Source organism: Lissotriton helveticus, chromosome 2_1 (genome assembly GCF_964261635.1).
Source record: "Lissotriton helveticus chromosome 2_1, aLisHel1.1, whole genome shotgun sequence".
NCBI classification, from domain to species: Eukaryota; Metazoa; Chordata; class Amphibia; order Caudata; family Salamandridae; genus Lissotriton; species Lissotriton helveticus.
Genome location: NC_136059.1, coordinates 602,136,864 through 602,157,534, shown reverse-complemented (window position 1 = coordinate 602,157,534; position 20,671 = coordinate 602,136,864). Strand labels below are relative to the sequence as shown.

The 20,671-nt window shown below is 48.1% G+C and overlaps 1 protein-coding gene and 1 pseudogene across 4 annotated transcripts in view; one reads left to right on the top strand and one right to left on the bottom strand.

Moving 5' to 3' along the window:
• Positions 1–20,671, bottom strand: part of RAD17 (RAD17 checkpoint clamp loader component) — a 564,733-nt gene that overhangs the window by 62,135 nt on the left and 481,927 nt on the right. The window lies entirely within an intron of this gene.
• On the top strand, positions 15,763–16,320 carry LOC144819107 (mitochondrial import inner membrane translocase subunit Tim23 pseudogene; annotated as a pseudogene).

Genomic DNA, 20,671 nt, shown 5'->3' with positions numbered 1-20,671 from the left:
TGTGACTTCTGGCTACATTGGGACAGACAAGAGTTTTGATAGTGTCTAGAGTGCCCCCTAGGTAAGAATGCCTCTGTGAAGGATGCAGGTGAGACTTCTGTGCATTGACCGTAAAGCCCAGTTGATGAAGTAGGTCTATTGTGGTCTGAGTGTGTCGTAGACAGTTTTGGTAAGTGTTGGCTTTGATGAGCCAGTCGTCTATGTAGGGGAATACCTGAATATGTTGTCTTTTGAGATGAGCTGCGACTACTGCCAGGCATTTGGTAAATACTCTGGGAGCAGTAGTCACTCCAAACGGGACTACTTTGAATTGGTAAAGTTTGCCTGCTATCACAAATCTGAGGTATTTGCGATGAGCTGGATGAATTGGAACATTAAAATATGCGTCTTTTAAGTCTAGAGTTGACATAAAATCTTCTTTCTTTAAAAGTGGAAGTACTTGTTGAAGGGTTACCCTGTGAAAGTGCTCTGACAGTATATATTGGTTTAACTCCCCGAGATCCAGAATAGGTCTTAAGGAGCCGTCTTTTGGGCAATCAGAAAATAAAACCCTGAATCTAGATACTGTACTGGAACTGGTTCTATGGCTCCTTTTAATAAGAGAGATTGCACTTCCTGTTTGAGCAACTGTAAGTGGTCTGGAGACAATTTGTGAGAGCGAGGCAGAATGTTTGGAGGATTGGTGGTAAGCTCCAGGCAATAACCATGTTGGATAATTCCGGTCACCCATTTCTCGGTTGTTATAGATTTCCAAATGGGGAGAAATTGTTGAAGTCTTCCTCCGACAGGTGTGGTATGGTCGAAGGGAAGCATGGGGAAGTCACTGCTTATTAGGGGAAGGGGAGTTACGGGGTGTGGTGCCCTTACCACTGCATTTAGAGTTGTTTCCTCTATATCCTCCTCACAAAAAGCCTCTTGAGGAAGAGGACTCGTTATTACCTTTGTAAGAGGAGGTGTTCTGTTCTGAGGATGTGGTTCTGACCCTGCTTGGTAAAAGGAGTGATGAAAGGAGCCTCTGTTTGAAGGAGACTGGAGAGCTCCCATGGGCTTACCCACTTCAGTGTCCTTTTGCATTTTTTCAAGTGCCTGAACGACCTCAGGACCAAAGAGATGTTTTTTGTCAAATGGTGTATTTACAATAAATTGTTGGACTTCGGGCTTAAACCCGGAAATCCTTAACCAAGCATGTCTTATAGTGTTGACCTCTCTAGCTGCGGTATCAGCAGCATCTAGACCACATCTTATTGAAGAATTGGAAATGAGCTTTTCTCCATTTACTAAATCTTGCACTTTTGCATTATGCTCATCTGGGAGATATTCGAGCAATTGCTCCATTTCATCCCAGATTGCCCTGTCATATGTGGCCAAAAGGCCCTATGTGTTTGTAATCCACCAGTGATTGGCAGCTTGAGCAGCTATGCGTTTGCCAGAAACATCTATTAGTTTGGATTCTTTGTCTGGGGAGGAGCATCCCCTGAGGTTTGAGAGCATTGGACACTACCAGTGAGTCTAGTGGCAACTGGCCCTTAATAAATATTGGATCTGTTGGTCAGGCTTTATATTTTTTGTCAACTCTAGGAGTCAAGATACGTGCATGCAGAGGATCTTTAAAATTTCGTCAGCGTGTCTCATCATACTTTTAAGCATAGGGAGTGTTTGTGTTGACCTGCGTATGGACCCTAATGTCTCAAACAAAAAAATCCTCTTCTAAGGATTCTGAGTGTAGTACTACCCCATGGTATTCAGCAGCCCTTGCAATGAGTTACTAATAAGATACATTGTCCTCAGGTGGAGATAGCTTGGCAGGGTAAAGGTCTGAATCATTGTCTAATGGAGGGTCAACTGTGTAATCCCTCCATGGATCTAATGGTAAATGCGTGTCCCCCCTCATCAATATCATCCCCGTCATGCTGAGATTGTAGAGAATCCTGAGATGTCATGTGCAAAGGATTTCGAGTCAGAGAAGAGGTGGGTGGAGAGGAGGCTGGTGATGGATAAAAAGGGCTGGTACCAATAGTCTTCTTTTTTAAAGGGATCTTGTAATGACTGTCCTCATCAGGAAGCTTTTGTTTACGAGACAGCTTGGTATGAATATGACCTGTTTCTGGGTTAATATAAAGTCTCTTCTATTTGGGATCCATATTTGGTGGAACAATGTCTGCATTTGGATCCAAAGGGATATCTTTCGGTTTCGGTGCCGGCGTTTTCAGTGCCGATATGGACTGGCCTTTGGGTGCAGAAGATTTCAGATCCCAAGGCGATTTATTTTTCGGCATCGAGGATTTTGGCTCCGAGCCAGATTTCGACTTGGAACCAGAGGGCTTTGGTTCCGCAGAGGGTTTGTGTCGACTCGGTCCAGAGCCAGAAGGCTTCACTGGGTGTTTCGGAGCCGAGCCAGAAGGTGGGGCATCGGAAATGTCATCTCGGTGCATACCTTGCCAGAAGGCAGAGGTGGTACCGAAGCCTTGCGGTTTTTGTGACGGGATTGACCGAAAAGATCCGTGGAGAGGTGGGAAACGCGTACGAAACAATACAGTCGAGGGTAGTGAGTATTGAGCACCGAGGGGAACCCGAAGAACAGTTTCAAACCGGAGCGCAGCAATACACATCTGAAACCGATGTCTGAAAAAACAATCTAACAATGGAGTCAATGCCCATGCGCACTATCACCGGAAGGAGGAGTCACCTCACCTTGTGACTAGGAAAGACGTTTTTGAAGAAAAACCTCCAACACTAGATGGCAGAAGTATGCAAAGCATGTGTCTCTATAGCACACATGCATGGAACACAACATGCGTTCTGAAAATGCTTCAACACCAAAAAAAAAGTGGTGGCATTTTGAATTGGTTATAGGAGCACCTCCATAGTTGATCATTAAATGTATGTATCTTGGCCCAGTTCTCACTAGTAGTATTTTTTAACGGACTTCAGCAACCAACCAGATGGTGTGATGGACAGTCAACATACATATCTCTTGACAGAACTAGGGAACTAGGGATATCGCCCCTACCTACTTTCGTATGAAAACATGGTGATTGTATTGCGTTCTCTGATGGGCGCACATATGTTTATCCCATGAAGCAGGAATATTTTGATGGCTAGATGAAGTACCCTAAAAACCAACAGGTTGATAAATGCGGGCTTCCTTTTTGAGACGATACACGTCTCTCAAAAGGTCTGCATAATTGCACCATCCTTCCAGGGAGGCATCTGTTATCACAGTGATATCTTGCTAGGTGGTCTCAAGCAGGTCCCTTAGGGAACATTCTGGAGGTCAGATCACAATATTAATGCCTTTCATGCTTTCTGGTATGCAACTGTTATCTTCCCACAAACGTACTATCAGAATCCATTGATGGGCTTGTCCCCCCTAAGCATCCCGATCCTGATTCTGCAAAAATGCACATTTTGCCTGCAGGATTAAATGATCTGTGGAAGCACCTTGTTTTGCATAGTGTGTATTATCTCTTGAACTATAGCTTTCAATACTGCAAACACTGTGTGGCACAGAAGTGACTATATTGGAGACTGCTTCTAGAAACAAGGTTCGTGCTCACTGGTAAACTAGTTACACATGCTGACTTTGAGGCTAAGTTAATAGAACAGGGAGAAGTTCTGGAATAAAATACTGCATGAGTGAAAGAGGACACCTTTATGAGACAGCCGTCCAAGTACAAAACTACATGGATACAAAAATGCTGTCACCACTACTAGGTATTAAAAAAACATCCACTATGCAAATCTTAGACTGCACAATAGCACTATGCACAATTAATTACCAACTGTGTACTGCGGGTGGTCTGACACCAGCTATGGTGAGCCACCCTCAGCAGACAGTCATCAAAGTATAGGAATATCAAGATGCCAACTTGTAACTAAGTACTGCAACCACTGACTTCACTTTTGTAAAGACCTGAAGAGCAGATATGAACCCAAAAGACAGGACCGTAAATTGATAATGGGTTGTATCCACCACCAAGCCCAAGTACCTCCAGTGCAACCTCTTGATCAGGATGAGAAAATCTGAGACCGGCAAGTTCAGGAACAACATCCAGTCTTTCAGCTCTGGCACAAAGACTAATGTGTTCAGTATACAAAGGTCCCGAACGGAACGGAAGACCCATCATTCTGGGGAATAAGAAAATGACAAAAATAGTATCCCTGCCCTATTTCAGTTTCAGGAACCACCTTCCTGCTGCAAACAGAGGCATGGTGGTCCAAGGTGACTGAAGGGAGAGGGGGAATGGGAGTAAGCAAGTACTCAAAGGAAAAGAAGCAGCTTTAGCTGACACTCCGCAGGACCCAACGGGTCCAACATGACAGAATGCCTAATTTCCAAATGAAGGGACACATTTTTCTCCAGGCTGCACGTGTTCCCTCAACCACCAAACCCCTGTAGCTCTGCAAGAGCTTATTGAATTGTTGCACAGGATGTGAGGGATGATGTGGCTGAAAGGGAAGATGCAGAAATAGCCCTTCATCTTGCAGCTTGCATGCCGGAGAAGCTAGCCCTGTGGAAAAATACAACTGGGGGGAACTACCAACCAGAATATAAGATCCTTAAGTATTTGCCCGGCGGTGTCGCCTCTTGAACCCACAAAGAAGTTAAACTATTGAAGAGGCAGGCGCTGGAGACTGGAAGACAGGAAACAAGGTTTTTATTTTCTCCGGAGGAGAACACAACGAAACGGACAGAAGGTATCGTTCTGAGGTGCTCTAACTGCATCCCCGAGGCCTGGCCTCTTATACACAGGTTTATCTCTTTATTACATGTAACACATTCTCGTTGATACTTTGATGTACGGAAAGACATCCTCAGAATCCTCCCTTCCCAGCCCGTTCCCACGCAAGGTTACAGTGGAAGTCCCCGCCCCGTTCACAACAGGTGATGATCATCGCACAGCTGGGTATTCCGCCGATTCACGGAGTGTGCGGGTTTCGATCGGATCTCGTGGGATGGGGGGCTTTGATCATCTCGGGGGTCCTTTGAGGAGGGAAGCTTTCTATTGTATGGGGAGGGGCAAGGGGTTGGTATCGGCAGAGCTAGGTGTCGGCCTGGGAACGGGGAAGACAATCGGGCACACGGGGCAAAGGGGTTTTCGTCAAAGGGCCGGAGATCATGAAGGGAGGCAGGGAGGTGTCGCATTGGGAACAGGATGAGGGCCTGGGGGAGAGCAGCGCCGAAGAGGGGTTTATGACTCAAGGCAGGTGCAAGCAGGGGGTTGCCAGTGAAGCTAGGAGGGAGAGAGAGGCGCGCTGGCTCTCGGCGAGAGCAGGGAAGCCATGGTGTTCAAAATGGCGGCTGTTTTACGCGCACAAAAGGTTTAAGGAGAGCAAGAGGGCGCCGATAATGTTGACGGTTTTCAGCCTAACTTTCAACAGTCCTCCCTTTTCAACATATCTAGCCAACTTGCTTACTCAATGTCAATTTTCATCAAATTCCTAACTTCGGTATCATACAATGCCCTCATATGTTCGCTTCCAATGTCCACAGTTTTGGGAAAAATACAACTCGCACATAAGGAACACATAGGTGGCAAACATTGAATTCCTAAGCATAGGCCACATATTACAACTACGGGAATCAGGATAATGGTGAGCAGTCTCCAGCCCCAGCTTTTGACGGTGTCCCAGAACCAACCACCAAGCGACCATTCTTCTTGCTCTTGGTGAACTTCCGAAGAGAGTCTGTGAAGATGTTCGATGGCTTTGTACACTGAGGGTGAGTTGTCCGGTATGTATGTACAACAGCTGGCCCCAATAATGCGGCATGCTCCTCCACGGTCCGCCAGAACCACATCTAGAACGAGGCGGTTCTGAAGAGCCACCAAACGGACCGCTTGGAGCTCGGCAGTGTTGTTGGCAAAGATGCCCGCTGTGATGTTCATGGTTGTCTCGACTGCCTGAGTCAAATGTCGGATGGCACGGCTGTTTGCCATCGGGCCCCAGAGGGGGACGAGTCCTTTCATAGCATCGAGGAACTGTGCCCCTGTTGAGTCGGCTTGCTCGACGTCTTTGGCTCGTTTTTGTCTGTGGTGATTCGCTGGGGCCACATAAGTTGGAGGAAGGACGAAGGAGATGTAGCAAGTGCCCCCCCAGCCTTTGGGGAGCCAGGTGTAGGCCTTCGTGCCACAGATGAAATACATGTTTGGGGATGACACAAAGGAAGGTGGATCCGTGGAGTCCAAAGTTCTGGTAAAGCGGCAAGCGCTGCGACCCACCAGCTGTGTCCCAAGTCCTTCTACACACATGTGGCCTGTGACGTTGATGACCGTCAGGGCCACAGTCAGAGTGGCAGCCGTTCGTTTCCGCAGATAGGAGAAGGTGGGTCTGGTTGGATTGTTGAACACCTGCATTTCGATTCGTTCTTTGGCCGGGATGTCCATTTGGATCGAGTCGCTGGGGGTCAGCGGGCAGAAGTGTGTCTTTGTCTTGTTTCGCCCGGCCCCATGAGAAGAATGTGCTGCAGTTCTGCTGGAGGTGGCATTGTCCGTATAGCTCTCTTGCAAGAGGATCAGCCAGGCAAGGCAGGAGCCGTGGACGGAGAAGGGTGAAGGGATGAATGGTATTGAATGTCCAGTGGCATGGGGTAGCAACCCACAGATCCAGCAGTTGGTGGCGTTGGTGGCAAGATTGTGCTGGTGAAGTAGTTGCACGAAAGAGTTGTTCCAAAACTCCTTTCGTCTCTCTCTTAGTTGAGGAGAGAGCGAAATTAGATAATGTTCCTTCACGGTGGTAGGCTGAGCAGTGGTTAGGAATGTTTCGTGAGCAGGTGCATGTTCTTCCATAATCCAGAGCGTAGTCATGAGGAGAAAACAGAGGAGAATTACGATGAAGAGTGCAATTGTCTTTGAGCTATGGAGCCTGTCTATTCTCGGATTTCTGTAGTGGGTATTTCCTGCTGTCTCCGTCGGCTTCTTATTTGGCGCTTCCATCATCTTCTTATCTGGCGCTTCCATCATCTTCGTCTTCAAGGTGCTCGGTAGTGGGCAGGACCACAGACTTAGTTTTAGCTTCTCTCCAGGTAACCCTTGGTAGTTTGGGTCACCGTTCTGAGATCCTCTAACCTAGTCCGTGGCCTACTTAGCCGAAGCTCCCTCCTTTCGACGCAGGAAATACCCTTCTCGAGATGGCACAGTGGGGTCAGGATGTTTTGAAAGTTCAAGTGTCTCAGTATCAGGGTAGCAGTTCAACGATGGTCGGTCCTGGTTCAGGAGCTCTTCTTGGGTGTTGACGGTGTCTGTCGTGGCCAGGGCTGGAGAGACCTTTTTGCAGTGATGAGCGTGCAGCCAGTGTTTCTTCCCCTCCACTCGAAGTGCGGTCCGAGTGGTGATCAGCACTTGCCAGGGGCCCGTCCACCGGGGTTCCAAACTCTTTGATCGCTGAAAATTTCGGATCAGCACGAAGTCCCCCGGCTGGATGGCGTGGCCCGGACCCCTGGAAGCATCGGGGATGGCCTGCTGCACCTGCTGATGAAGGACAGACAAAGTTTCAGTCAATTTGTACAGATAATCAGACATTAGGACATCCGGAACGTCATGAATGGAAGTTGGTTTCGGGGCAGACCAGACGCTCATGGGTCGGCCGAAGACAACTTCATAAGGGGTTAAGTGATGTCGGGTGGGAGTGGAGCGCATCGATAGCAATGCCAGTGGGAGGGCGTCTGGCCATTTCAGGCCCGTCGTAGCCACTATTTTGGCCAGTTTAAGCTTTAGTGTGGCATTGTGTCGTTCGACAAGCCCAGCAGATTGGGGGTGGAAGACTGCGTGGAATTTCTGTTTAATACCCAGCCCATTTAGGATGAGCTGGATAACGTTGGCTACAAAGTGGGGGCCATTATCACTCCATAAAACGCGACAGAGGCCATAACGGGGGAAAAACTCCTTTAACAGGACCTTTGCAGTGGCCATAGCGGTGTTGTCACGGGTTGGATATGCTTCCACCCATTTGCTAAATGCGCACACCACGACGAGTACATATTTCAGGCCTTGGCATCTGTATCCAGTCAGTCGTGCACTCGTCAGGTGTTGCGTCTTGGTTTGGTTCAGGAGGGTGTCGACTGCATGGGGTACCAGTACCGTGAGGGAATTCGAGAGTACAATCCCCTCGCTCTGTCGGATAGAGACTGCAGCAGCAGCTACAGCTCGAAGGCAGGCAGGCAAGGCTCTGGCGACAGGGTCAAGAGTGGCAGAGAAGTAAGCGCACGGTCGTTGTTTAGGACCGATGGCCTGGGTCAAGACAGATAAAGCGCACCCCTCCCTTTCGTGAGTGAAAAGGGAGAAGGGCTTTCTGTAATCAGGGGTACCCAGGACAGGGGCTGAGCAAAGGGCATCTCGTAGTTCCGTGAAGGAAGTTTGACACTCAGGAGTCCAAGGGAGTGGGAAAGGGACGTCTTTGTTTAGGAGAGAGAGCAGTGGTTTTACAACGAGGCTGAAGTTTGGCAACCATTGTCGGCAGAAGGAGGTGAGGCCTAATAGGGAGCGAACCTGCTTCTGGGTTTTAGGGACAGGGGTGTCTAGAATGGTCTGGATTCGATCAGGGGTGAGTTTCCTTCCATCTTTGGACAGAAGGTGGCCCAGGTAAGTGACCTGGGGTAGGCAGAATTGCAACTTCTTCTTGGAGACCTTGTGGCCATTTTCCGCAAGGAAGTGCAAGAGTTGAATGGTGGCGGTAACCGCTAGAGGGGTGGTGTCGGCTGCCAAAAGGATGTCATCGACATATTGTACCAACACCACCCCGTCGGGTAACCGGACTTGGTCTAGTTGCCTTTTGAGGGCCTGGCTGTAGATGCTAGGGCTCTCCGTGTAGCCTTGAGGGGCTCGGCAAAACCTATATGAGCGGGATTTTAGGGTAAAGCCGAAGAGATATCGGCTGTCTGGGTGGATGGGGATGGAGAAGAATGCGTTCTTGAGGTCGATGACGGAAAAGGTGGTGGCAGTGGATGGAATCAAGGTCAGGATGGTGGTGATGTCTGAGACCACAGGGTACTGGGGTACCACCACTTTGTTGATCTCTCGGAGGTCGATGATGAAACGGTATGCTTTCTCATCTCCCTCTCCCTGCTTCTTGATAATGGGCAAGATAGGGCTGTTGCAAACGTTGCTAACCACTTCCTCTACCACTCCTGCGTCTATCAGTGACTGGATAATCATTACCAATGCCTTCTCGCCCTCTGGCGATATCCGATATTGTGGGAGTTTTGGGAGTGTTGCGTCTGGTCGGACAGTAATGTGCACTGGGTCAATTAACATACGCCCTACGTCCGAATCCGCTTTGGCCCACAGATACGGAGGTAGAGTGTCAAGCAGGGACGCGTCGACGTCGGTGATGGAAAACATGTGTCGGGGGGAACAATGTCTAAGCAGAACGGGGTTGTCGTAAAGAAACACTCGAACTCCATCTTGAGAACACCTAATCGTCGCTCGGAAGTGTTTCAGTAAGTCAAGTCCCATAATGGCGTCAGGGCTATTGGAGGAAAGCAAGAACGTGGTGTCGGTGGTGTTGTTTTCTACGTCAAAGAGAATCGGGGCAGACAAAGGGTTGGTGGAGGGCGTTCCATCGAAACCTGTCGATGTTATGAGTGAGCCAGACAAGGGTGCCCTTGGAATCAGTCGTTTAGATAACGCACTACGTGTTGCGCCAGTGTCTACCAGAAATGCAGACTTGGTACCCAGGACCTTAGCAGTGACATAAGGGCCCTGCTGGTCAACATAGAGCTCGACTGGATCCCTCCCTCGCCCTTGGCTGTCCTATGCAAAGGTGTGAGTGTCGTCATAGTCAGATTGTTGATATTGGTTCTGTCTGGGTCGATCGAACGTATTTGGTCTGCTTGATCTGTCATTAGTCGCGTCATTTGGGGGCCCTCGTTGTGGTCCCTTAGGTCTCGGTCCGTTTGCTACATCCCTGGGGTCTCTGTTCCTGATCATTTCCAGGAGAACTGGGCACTGGGATTTCCAATGGCCAGTCCCTTTGCAGAAAGCGCACTGGTCATCTCTAAGGTCTGTGCGTCCACTGTAGGGAGTCAGAGTGCGGTCCTGGGGAAATGCAGTCTTAGGGACGTTTGTCTGGTAGTTTCCCCGGTATTGGTCTCGTCCTATAGTCACCCCTTGCAGTTTGGCAATCATCACCCTCTCTTTTAAGTCTTTCTTCTTTTTCTCTGTCGCCCTATCGTTTTCATTTTTCTGATGCTCATAATATTGGGCCATTTGGAGAATCGCTGTAGGTTTGGAGGCTGCCCAACTACTCTCGCTGGCCTGTAGTTTCTGGGAGATGTCCAATGATAGGCCCTTAACATAATTCTGGACAAACAGATGGTGTCCGGTTGCAGTGGTCATGTCCTGGCCGCTGTAATCGGAGAACACCGTTTCAAACCGGGAGAAGTATTCCGATACATCCTCCTGGGGTTTTTGGCGACAGGCTGTTACTATCGACCAGTCCACTTTCTTTTCTGGGATTAGGGTTTTTAATTTCTCTACGATTTTATCTGGGAGGTCTAGAATGGATTTCAACGGCTTTTGTCCTGGTCCCCGTTGTTTGTCCAAGTCATCGAGTTGTGACCAGGTGTGTCCGAACAGCTCAAGGTGGTCGACTTTCCGGATTTGCTTCCACACATCAGCTGGCAGACATAACCCGAAGAACAAGTCGATGTCAGCCAGGGTCATGATCGTTGAACCCAGGGCTGTACCTAATTCAGTATAGAAGGCAGTGGGGTTTTTACGTAGGTCGGGTAGAGATTTCCGGAATGTCAGTATCTCTTGCCGGTCCCATGGCTGGTAGACCCAGTTGTATACTACCCTTCCCTTTGCATCTTGGTTGTTTGCATCATCGTGAGTCCCTGTACCTCGAGGGGGAACCCAGTAAGGGGCAGCCTCACGTATCGGCATCATGGTGTTAGATTGCTCGGTTGGTGGTTCGGTCACTACGGGGGCTGCGGATTTAGCTCCTGGCTTTCGTTCAGTGAGGTGGCGGAAAACCTCAAGCGTACGCGTAAGGAGGTCCGACACATCACACTCGCCCTCATCCCCGATATCGACCTTCCGGTACAGAGTCCTTAGGCTCTCGGGACCTTTGTCTCGATATCGGTCCTCGTATGCATTCAAGACATGATAACACAGTCGTACGGTAAAATGTCGTCTGTGACTCCCTGTATACGAGCTGAACATATCTGTGATGTACTCTTCATCATCCTTCCTTTCTACCAGTGTCCTCGCTATTTTGTCGATCCCCGCTCGCTCATCCTTGTCTAGTCTGTTTGTTCTTGCAGGGCCAGCCCCTCGAGTCTCATGGTCATCTAACGTTGTTGTTGATGCGGGTTTTAATACAAGGGGTTCGGCTGGCACAGAGGCTATTGGGGCCGACGCTGTGGCGGTACCTTCGCTTGTACCTGGGGGTGGCGCGTGCTGCGCCAAGGGTTGAGAAGGGGCATATGGAGGGGGCATGTAGATGATAGGAGGACCTAACAGCAGGTCCTCATTGGCTTGTCGTTTCGAGGGTAAGTCAGGGTAGAGCATGGAGGGGGTTCTAACCGGACACTGGCTTGGCGTTTCCCTTTCTAGTTTCTGTTTAGCTTTCTCTCTTTCCTCTATCTCCTTTTTTAGTTTCTGAGCAGCTAGGTGGGCTGCTTTTTGCAGCTCTTTTTCCAACCTACTCTCAGTTTTCTTTTTACGCTGTTCAGTTTCTTTTCGCCACATGCCGAAGCTGTCAAGCATAGTAGGTGTTGTCTTGTTTTTACACAGGGCGGTTTCTAGCGTTTTTATTTTATCATCATCGAAGGATCCTATCAGGGGCCATTGACTTTCTTGACCCTTTTTTGTATATTTATGCCATAGTTTACTATAGGCTATAGCGGTCAATCCATGCTTCATGAACATGTCCTTATTAGGGGTGCCTTCCAGCGGGGCTGGATGGTCCATCTCTAATAGGCGGTCCGGGCTAAACAGGCTACTCATCAGTGGGGAGAAGACAGACATGACGGCTCGTAACGAGGGACTAAAAAGTCAGCACTGCCTATCTTATCACTAGGTGCAAAGACTAGACAGAATATTTCTATTCTACGTTGTTTGCAGGCAGTGAATACCTCATGGATCACAATAACCAAAGACCAATAAATAACAATGGGGAGAATGAGTAGGTCCGCAAAGATCTGCGTTACCTACCTTTTTCACTATCTGCAAAAAGGGTGGTCTCTTCCCTGTTTGCAGACAGGGAATCTCCAGGAAACAATAGTTTTGCGAACAACAGTTCAGTTTCAAGCAATTATTGGGTGGGGGAGAAAAAAATAAGCACGGCTGCTACCCTACCTATCCTCCACTGCTTGCAAAGAGAGAGCCCGTTGTTTCTCCGTTTGCAGACAGTGAATCCCTCATAGATCAAGATAACAAAAGACCGATAAATAACAATGGGGAGAATGAGTAGGTCCGCAAAGATCTGCGTTACCTACCCTTTTCACTATCTGCAAAAAGGGTGGTCTCTTCCCTGTTTGCAGACAGGGAATCTCCAGGAAACAATAGTTTGTGAACAACAGTTCAGTTTCAGGTGATTATTGAGTGGGGGAGAAAAATAAGCACGGTTGTCTGCCCTACCTATCCTCCACTGCTTGCAAAGAGAGAGCCTGTTGTTTCTCCGTTTGCAGACAGTGAATCTCCAAATAAACAAAAAGAGCAATACTAGTATTTAACAAACAAGCAATCAAGCAATTTTTTCGCAACTTGTCGTGGTAACACGACCTTACCCGGACCGCATGGACAGTTTCCTGACTTCCGAATCCAGCGCCCGATCGTCCTCTCTTCTTCGTTATCCTCGCGGCACTCCTGATGGTTCCCAGTCAGGACCGTAGATCACTCGAGAGAGGTCTGTTCGGAACCAGTGAAGTTCGGATGATCGGCTGTCAGACGAGGGTCTATCGGACAGACGCGTTCCCGATCGTTGCAGTCGTTCACTTTGTCGTCAGGACCTCTCCCACTGGATCCATGGGTCGCTGATGGGCCCCACGCTTGGGACGCCAATTGTGGAAAAATACAACTGGGGGGCACTACCAACCAGAATATAAGATCCTTAAGTATTTGCCCGGCGGTGTCGCCTCTTGAACCCACAAAGAAGTTAAACTATTGAAGAGGCAGGCGCTGGAGACTGGAAGACAGGAAACAAGGTTTTTATTTTCTCCGGAGGAGAACACAACGAAACGGACAGAAGGTATCGTTCTGAGGTGCTCTAACTGCATCCCCGAGGCCTGGCCTCTTATACACAGGTTTATCTCTTTATTACATGTAACACATTCTCGTTGATACTTTGATGTACGGAAAGACATCCTCAGAATCCTCCCTTCCCAGCCCGTTCCCACGCAAGGTTACAGTGGAAGTCCCCGCCCCGTTCACAACAGGTGATGATCATCGCACAGCTGGGTATTCCGCCGATTCACGGAGTGTGCGGGTTTCGATCGGATCTCGTGGGATGGGGGGCTTTGATCATCTCGGGGGTCCTTTGAGGAGGGAAGCTTTCTATTGTATGGGGAGGGGCAAGGGGTTGGTATCGGCAGAGCTAGGTGTCGGCCTGGGAACGGGGAAGACAATCGGGCACACGGGGCAAAGGGGTTTTCGTCAAAGGGCCGGAGATCATGAAGGGAGGCAGGGAGGTGTCGCATTGGGAACAGGATGAGGGCCTGGGGGAGAGCAGCGCCGAAGAGGGGTTTATGACTCAAGGCAGGTGCAAGCAGGGGGTTGCCAGTGAAGCTAGGAGGGAGAGAGAGGCACGCTGGCTCTCGGCGAGAGCAGGGAAGCCATGGTGTTCAAAATGGCGGCTGTTTTACGCGCACAAAAGGTTTAAGGAGAGCAAGAGGGCGCCGATAATGTTGACGGTTTTCAGCCTAACTTTCAACAGCCCCAGAGATTGGACCATGACTTGTTCCTGCTTGACGTATTTTAGGGCAAAGTCCACTTTTTTGCTAAAAGAACGAGCACCATCGAAGTGCGTATCTGGGAATCCAGTGTAGCAGTGGTTTGTAATGGAAGAGCTCAAGGTCCTAGTCACTGAATACACAATATTCAATCAGGTACACAACATTTGTTTCGCCGCATCCTGCCTATCTCACACAGCCTTCACAATATGGTCACATAGATTATTGGGAAGATTTGATATGACCAACTGTGTTATTTCCCACAAGCCATCAGAGCAGTGGGCCAAGAAGCATGTTGCATTCATGAGTGAAGGGCATGGGTCCTAGAGGAAAATACTTTTTTCTCATTACCTCAACTTTCTTTGAGTCTCTATCAAGAGGAGAAGCTCGGAAGAAGTCAGGCTTTTGCATGGAGAAAGAGGATGCCTGAACCATAAGACTCTCTGGGGAGGGGGTGGGATGCCACAAACTTTGGGTTCTCAGGGGCTGATGTTGGGCGAATGGGTCGTTTACCACAGGGGCAGAAGCAGGCTGTTCTCATGCTGCTAAGATGCGGTACATCAATGCCTTACTGTAGGGGAGCAACCGTTAATGAGGCAACTTTCTCAGTAGGAGAAGAATGGACAATCAAGGAACACCTCTCGAAAGATGTTCAGGCCACTAGCATTCTGTAGTTATCACCAGTGGGGTGGGGGAGAGAGGAGATGGCCCACCTCACTGCTCTCATCATGACAGACTATGTTCAGCATCAGAAAGGAGACCGAATCTGAGCCAAAGAGCTCCACTAAGCCTGCCAAAATACTTGCTGCAAGGCAAATGCTTGTAACTGCTGTGACCCATGTCTAAACCGGACCAGAATGACCTTAGTCTTTGGAACATTATTCAGACGCAACAGTTTTGAAAACTGCAGATGGTGTGGGAACCAACAAGGCCTTCGGGGCAGGGATCGGTACAGTCAACATTAGGACAACTTCATGCAGAGTTTCAGCAGGTGCGACTGGAGCCTGGAACTGGTGGCTGGAGCTCAGTCAAGGACCCTGATGGCTCCAGAGGGAGCCAGGTGGAGTTTCTGGGGAAGAAGGCCAGTATCACTTGGATAAAGGCCATGTTTTGCACAGGATCAGAGCCAGGTGAAGGAAAAGCAGGAAGAAGATCATAAGAATTCATGCCCTGATCTGGGTCAAATCTGGTTCAGGTATCACAAGGTCCAGCTTTGAAGTCAACGGAGTATGAAGCCACAAACTTTGGTATGGGAACAACAAAGGGATACTGTGACAATTGTCTGAAAAAATCGTGCCTGCATATTCACTTTACTCAGGCATACAGGAGTTAGATCTTTCCTTAAGTTCAAAAGAACGTATGTACATGGAAGCTAGGCAAGTTCTCACTTCTGGGTTGTGAGCAGAACTTCTGGGGCCTAGCAGGGCATTGAATTTAAAAAGGCAGTGCAGGCACTAGATCAGTACCTGCTTGTTCTCTCAGCTTCTTAGTGTTTATCATGTTTTCAGTTTACCCCTTTTGTGCCTGCTAAGTTTTTTTGCTCCCTTACTTTTGTGTGCTCCGAATCCAGAAGTGTTCAGCTTCTCTCCATCTCTGCAGTAAGTCTGTAGCATTTGTATCAGCTCCTCTATAGAAAATGTATCACATCCTTCAACCATCCTGCTGAACATATTGCTCCATTCCATCAGTAATGAATCTTCTTCTTGGCCATTTAGCTCCAGGTCTGATTCCTAGTAGGCATGGGGCTAGTTACAGTATGTCCCTGCTGAGCTAGAGGTAAGCTGTAAACGTCCTGACATGAATGAGACATATCAGCAACATGGACACTGGTGGGCCCAATTATTTGGGAAGCTGCAGCGGTCTGATTGGTGGGAACCCGGTACTCTCACAAGGATCTGGCAGGGGTGTAGTTAACTGGAACAAACCCCGTCTCCCTCTTTAAACATGAATCCCAGATACCTTGTGCAGGACACAGAGGAATTTATTTTACCCACACGAGCTAGCAAAATGCACAGCAGTTTTGGAATGGCTTTTATCACTATTGGAGGATGCTGCATAAAAGGCACTGGGTTTGCTGCACTGAATGGATTATGAATGGGGTTGCAGGATACTCATAGCATGTCCATGTCCAAATAGAGAAGTGTACAGGTTTTTAACATGGTGATGAGACAAGAACTTTGGGCGAACACCTGGGGGGTCTCTGGCCTTACTTTTCTGTGCATTCGGTGTTCTCATTGAAAAGACAAAAGGTGCAGAAGATGACCTGAATACTGCAGGAGCTGGAATGCTGACAGGCATGACCTATAACTACACTAAAGAAACCCATGGTGTTACTCGTGAAGGTCTGATCAGCCTAACACACATGTCAATATGCAATATATAACAACTGGGTTCACATGAAGATTTCTTTATCACGACAGTCATTTTGAAGAACTAGAAATGCCCCAATAAGTTTCTTCTACAAACTGGTTTTCTACAGTGGTATTTGACTTTTGATATATAGTTAATGTGACGCACGGAAGACTTTAGGCAGGGCTGGTGGGGATTGCAGCTTCGCTCCTGTCACTAAGGTGTCTTCTAGAAAATACCAGGGTGAGAAAACCAGCCACTGTTGTGTGGATTAGCAGCAATCTGGCTTTCTGCCTTCCAGGAAACCAGGCACAGCCAGTCCTCAACTGTTTGTGGATGGGGTCCGTATGATTCTTTATTTATTAAAGTACCCCATGCCAACATCTATGGAGCACTGATGTTTCTTTAATTTAACATCCTTTCTGTGCCTCTAGTGCACCATTTTTGGCAGGCCTCTGTCTACTCATCTTAGCAGCCTCCTTTGAAGACTTGACTAGCAAAGGTAAGCCACAGCGGTACAGAGAGCGGAAACTGGAACAATGTCTCTTACCCACATATTCATCACTAGCCCACACCATGAAGAGTTTTGCCTCCTGGATGACCTTAGCATGCATGTGTCTGCATTTCTCATATGACAGAGTCGTGCTTATGGCCCAGGGACCATAAGCAGATACTGTGTGGATTTTAGAACAATAGCTACCTGCAACAAGAGTGTTATCTCTGGAAGACCGTGAACTTAGAAGGGGACATTTCTTCATAATGAACACTTTGGAGCAACTCCGGATCGGTGTTGAAGGGCGTGAGAAAAAAGGAAACTATGTCAGTGCGCAAGTGTAGTAGTTTGTTCATCTAAGTGACGCCATGACCTGTGTGGTTTCCGAAGGTGAGAGTATCATAGCACGACCTGATGGCACAGGAAAGTTTCTGCAAAGTTTTCAGATGCAGACTGGCATCTGAAGGGATTCAAGAGGTGAGGAATCTGCTAGCAAAAGTATCCATCAGAACAAAACTTTTAGAGCAAACTGAAGAGAAAACACACGGCATGCCACAAAAAGTGAAAAAAGCAGGAAGTCTCAGATGCCTTTATGTGATAGTAATTTCTTCCCTACAGCTAGACAGATGTGGCTAGAAAATAACCAATGTCTGCATCTGTGACACTTTGGTATGAATACTGAAAGTATCTACCATTGTATTCATGATGATGCTGAAACTATAGATGTTATCCATTAGTGAGATTATAAATGGAATTACAGGTGTAGCTCGCCACTAGAGAGGGCAACTATTAGTGGCAGTAGGAATCTAAATGGATGCAATGATGTCATTTAAGATGTGTTCAATCCCAGTGAGATTCAGACATGGAGTTCATCAATGAAGTGAGAACAGACAGAAAAATCTGGAAGAGACAGAGCCTTGAGATATCACGCAGCTGGTAAAAACCAACATCCACATTTGTGTTTGCACCATGGGTGCCATGTCCTGCTCCTGCAAGAGATAAAAAAAATTTAAATCATATTTTATTTATTTTCAATCAAACAGAGTGAATGACTACTACTGGGACTCTTAGCAGGGCCACCCCAAAGGTTTTTGCCTTCACCTGTCCTGTTTTCTGACCCGGTTCTTTTTCTTAGCTTTTTGGACTTTGTGCACTTTACCCCTGCTAACCAGTGCTAAAGTGCTTGCGTTCTCACCTTTAAATATGGAAAAATTGGCCTACACCGAATTGGCACATTTAATGTACTCTTAAGTCCCTTGTAATGTAGTAATACATGGACCCAAGGACTGTAAATTAAATGCTAGTAGTCTGCCACCCACTTAGGTAGCCTTTTAACACGTCTCATGCCTGTCATTGCAGCCTGTGTGCAGTTTAAAACTGCCAGTTTGACCTGGGAAAAAAGGCAGGCCTGATCCTTCATTTTTAATACATATAAGTGACCCCTAGGGTAGACCCTAAACAGCCTACAGGAAAGAGTCAGTGTATTTAAAAGGTTGGACACGCACTTTTAACTTTTGCATGTACTGGTAGTGAAAAGCTCTTATATTCGTTTTTCACTACTGCAAGGACTACCTCTCCCATAGGATAACCTTATTACATTCAAAACGTAATAGCTTTGTTTTGAGAATAGGTAGAAGAAATGTCATGTTTGGTGTCTAGGGAATTGTAATTTTAAATCCCCTTTAACGGTAAATCAGGATTTTAGGTCACAATTATTAACATGCCACTTTTAGAAAGTTGGCAATTTCTTGTTCTAACCATTTGATGCCTGCAGCCTGTTCCTGGGTCACATGACTAGGTGCAGTTGACCTTTGTGAATTCCTCCCAGACAGTATCACAAAATTGGGACTGGGTGTTGGTAGGATGGGCCACCTTGATTTGATAGGAGTTTGCAGAAAAGTGCCCCATTTGGCATAGTTACCCCCCACTTTGTGCCTGATGCACTTTGACTTGATGTGCCCTGGGACCTTGCCAATCCGGTGCCCAAGGCCTGTGTATTTTCCAAAAAACTGTACTCTGTACCCACAATTGGCTCACCTCTGGCCACAGGTAGGCCCTTGAAACAAAGCTATCCTGGCTACCAAGGGAACTGTGACTAGAGAAGGCCTCTAAGGGCTGCAGCACCTATTGTGCCACCCTTATGGACTCTGCACCTTAACACCCACACACTGACATTGCAGACTGCATGTTTTGGTGCAGAGAAAAGCGAAGAGTCGACATTGCCCACATCCCTGCGTGCAATCCACTGCCTGTTGCCTACGTAAGTGACCCCTCTAGCAGGGTGCACTTGAACACAGGAAAGGCACAGTTGTATGAGCACTGTACCCCTACAGTGACTAAGTCCATTCTTCGACATTGAAAATGCAATAAAGCCATAAAGAGTATATGGTCTGGGAGCTGGTCACTACGACCTCCACAGCTCCATAATGGCTTTACTGAAACCTGGGAAGTTTGATAGCAAACTTGTTAGGGAAATACTTTGCAACCTCCCAGGAGCAAACAAAAGAAACTCACCAGACACAGCAGTGAAATGTATTTATTGGTACCCATGCATCATTGCTAATCAACACGAAAGAAGTCAGGTCACCCACAGGGGCTCTCAGCCTGCTTCTTCCCTGAGTGATGGTTTCTGGGTCTTATAAACAGTGAGAAATGCCATGCCAGAGTAACAGGAAAATTTGCCAACCCCACCCCTCAGGTGAGAGAATCTAGGTGAAGCACACATCTCAATCCCATCCATGAAGATGAGGGGACACAGCCAATCAGAGAGAGGCTCATGCCCACCTCCCCCTGGAGGGTGGCATAATAGGGTGTGTACTCATCCCAAAAATGGGAACTATTTGTTACGATCTGCACACCCCAGTAAAATCCTCTAAATTTTGTATTTAGGGTGACCCCTAACCTTGCCTCCTCATACTGAAGAAGAAGAAAGAAGAAGGATCAAAGAGCCATGCTGAAAGTGGAAGAAGAAGACGACAACTGCTTTAGCCCCAGCCTTACCGGCCTGTCCCGACTTCGACCTGTTCTCAATGAAACCACGGCGTGCCCAGCAGCCATCCAGAACCTGGAGGACCTGCTCTGCCTTCACCAAACAGACTCGGTCTCCTGTGAGCACCGGATGTGCTCAAACTAAAGACTCCAACACTGTCCCCAGATCCAGCCGGATTCACGGTCCTGCACCACTCTGCACCCAAACCCCCTGTCCCGAGTTTGAGTGGCCCAACAGCACGAGGAGGTCTCCTCAGCGATCCTGACCTGGGATCTGGTGATCCCTGATCTGCCACGACCTTCTACCCAACGCCTGCAGCCTCAACCTGAGGAGTTCACCCCGACCGGAGCTGATAAGAAAACCAGACGCCCAAAGACACCCCTCACACGACACACCACGACCTTGGGTGGCCCAACCGACGGAGCCCAGGCATCCCTCTACAATCAAACTTGCCCCTCTTGCCAGTGGTTGCCCTCAGGAAACCTCCTTGCAGCATTTCTTCCAAATCGTAGAGCTCCAATGAAAACAACAGGGCTCATAACGACCTCTTGGCACCCTGCATATGGCCGCCTTTGTGCCGCTGGTGGTACAGCTCCTGTGTGGACTGTTGGCCCCTGTAAAGCTGATCCTAACCCCAGGAGCTTTGCTCCCACAACCGAATGGCCTGCTCGTAAGCCTTGGCCTCCTACACTATGTTATGTTATGTTATAATTGTTTTATATAGCGCACGGCTACTCAAAGAGTGTCCCGGCGCTTTTCACTACATACTGAAAACATAACAGTTAAAAAACAGGGCAAAGAGAAGAGAACAGCAGAAAGATACAGACTCGCCTAAGAAACCGAAGCTAAATAGAAAAAAGCCAAGTTTTGAGGCCCTTCCTGAACATCAAGAAATTGGATGTACTGCGCAGCGCCAGTGGTAAAGAATTCCAGAGCTGGGGTGCCAGCA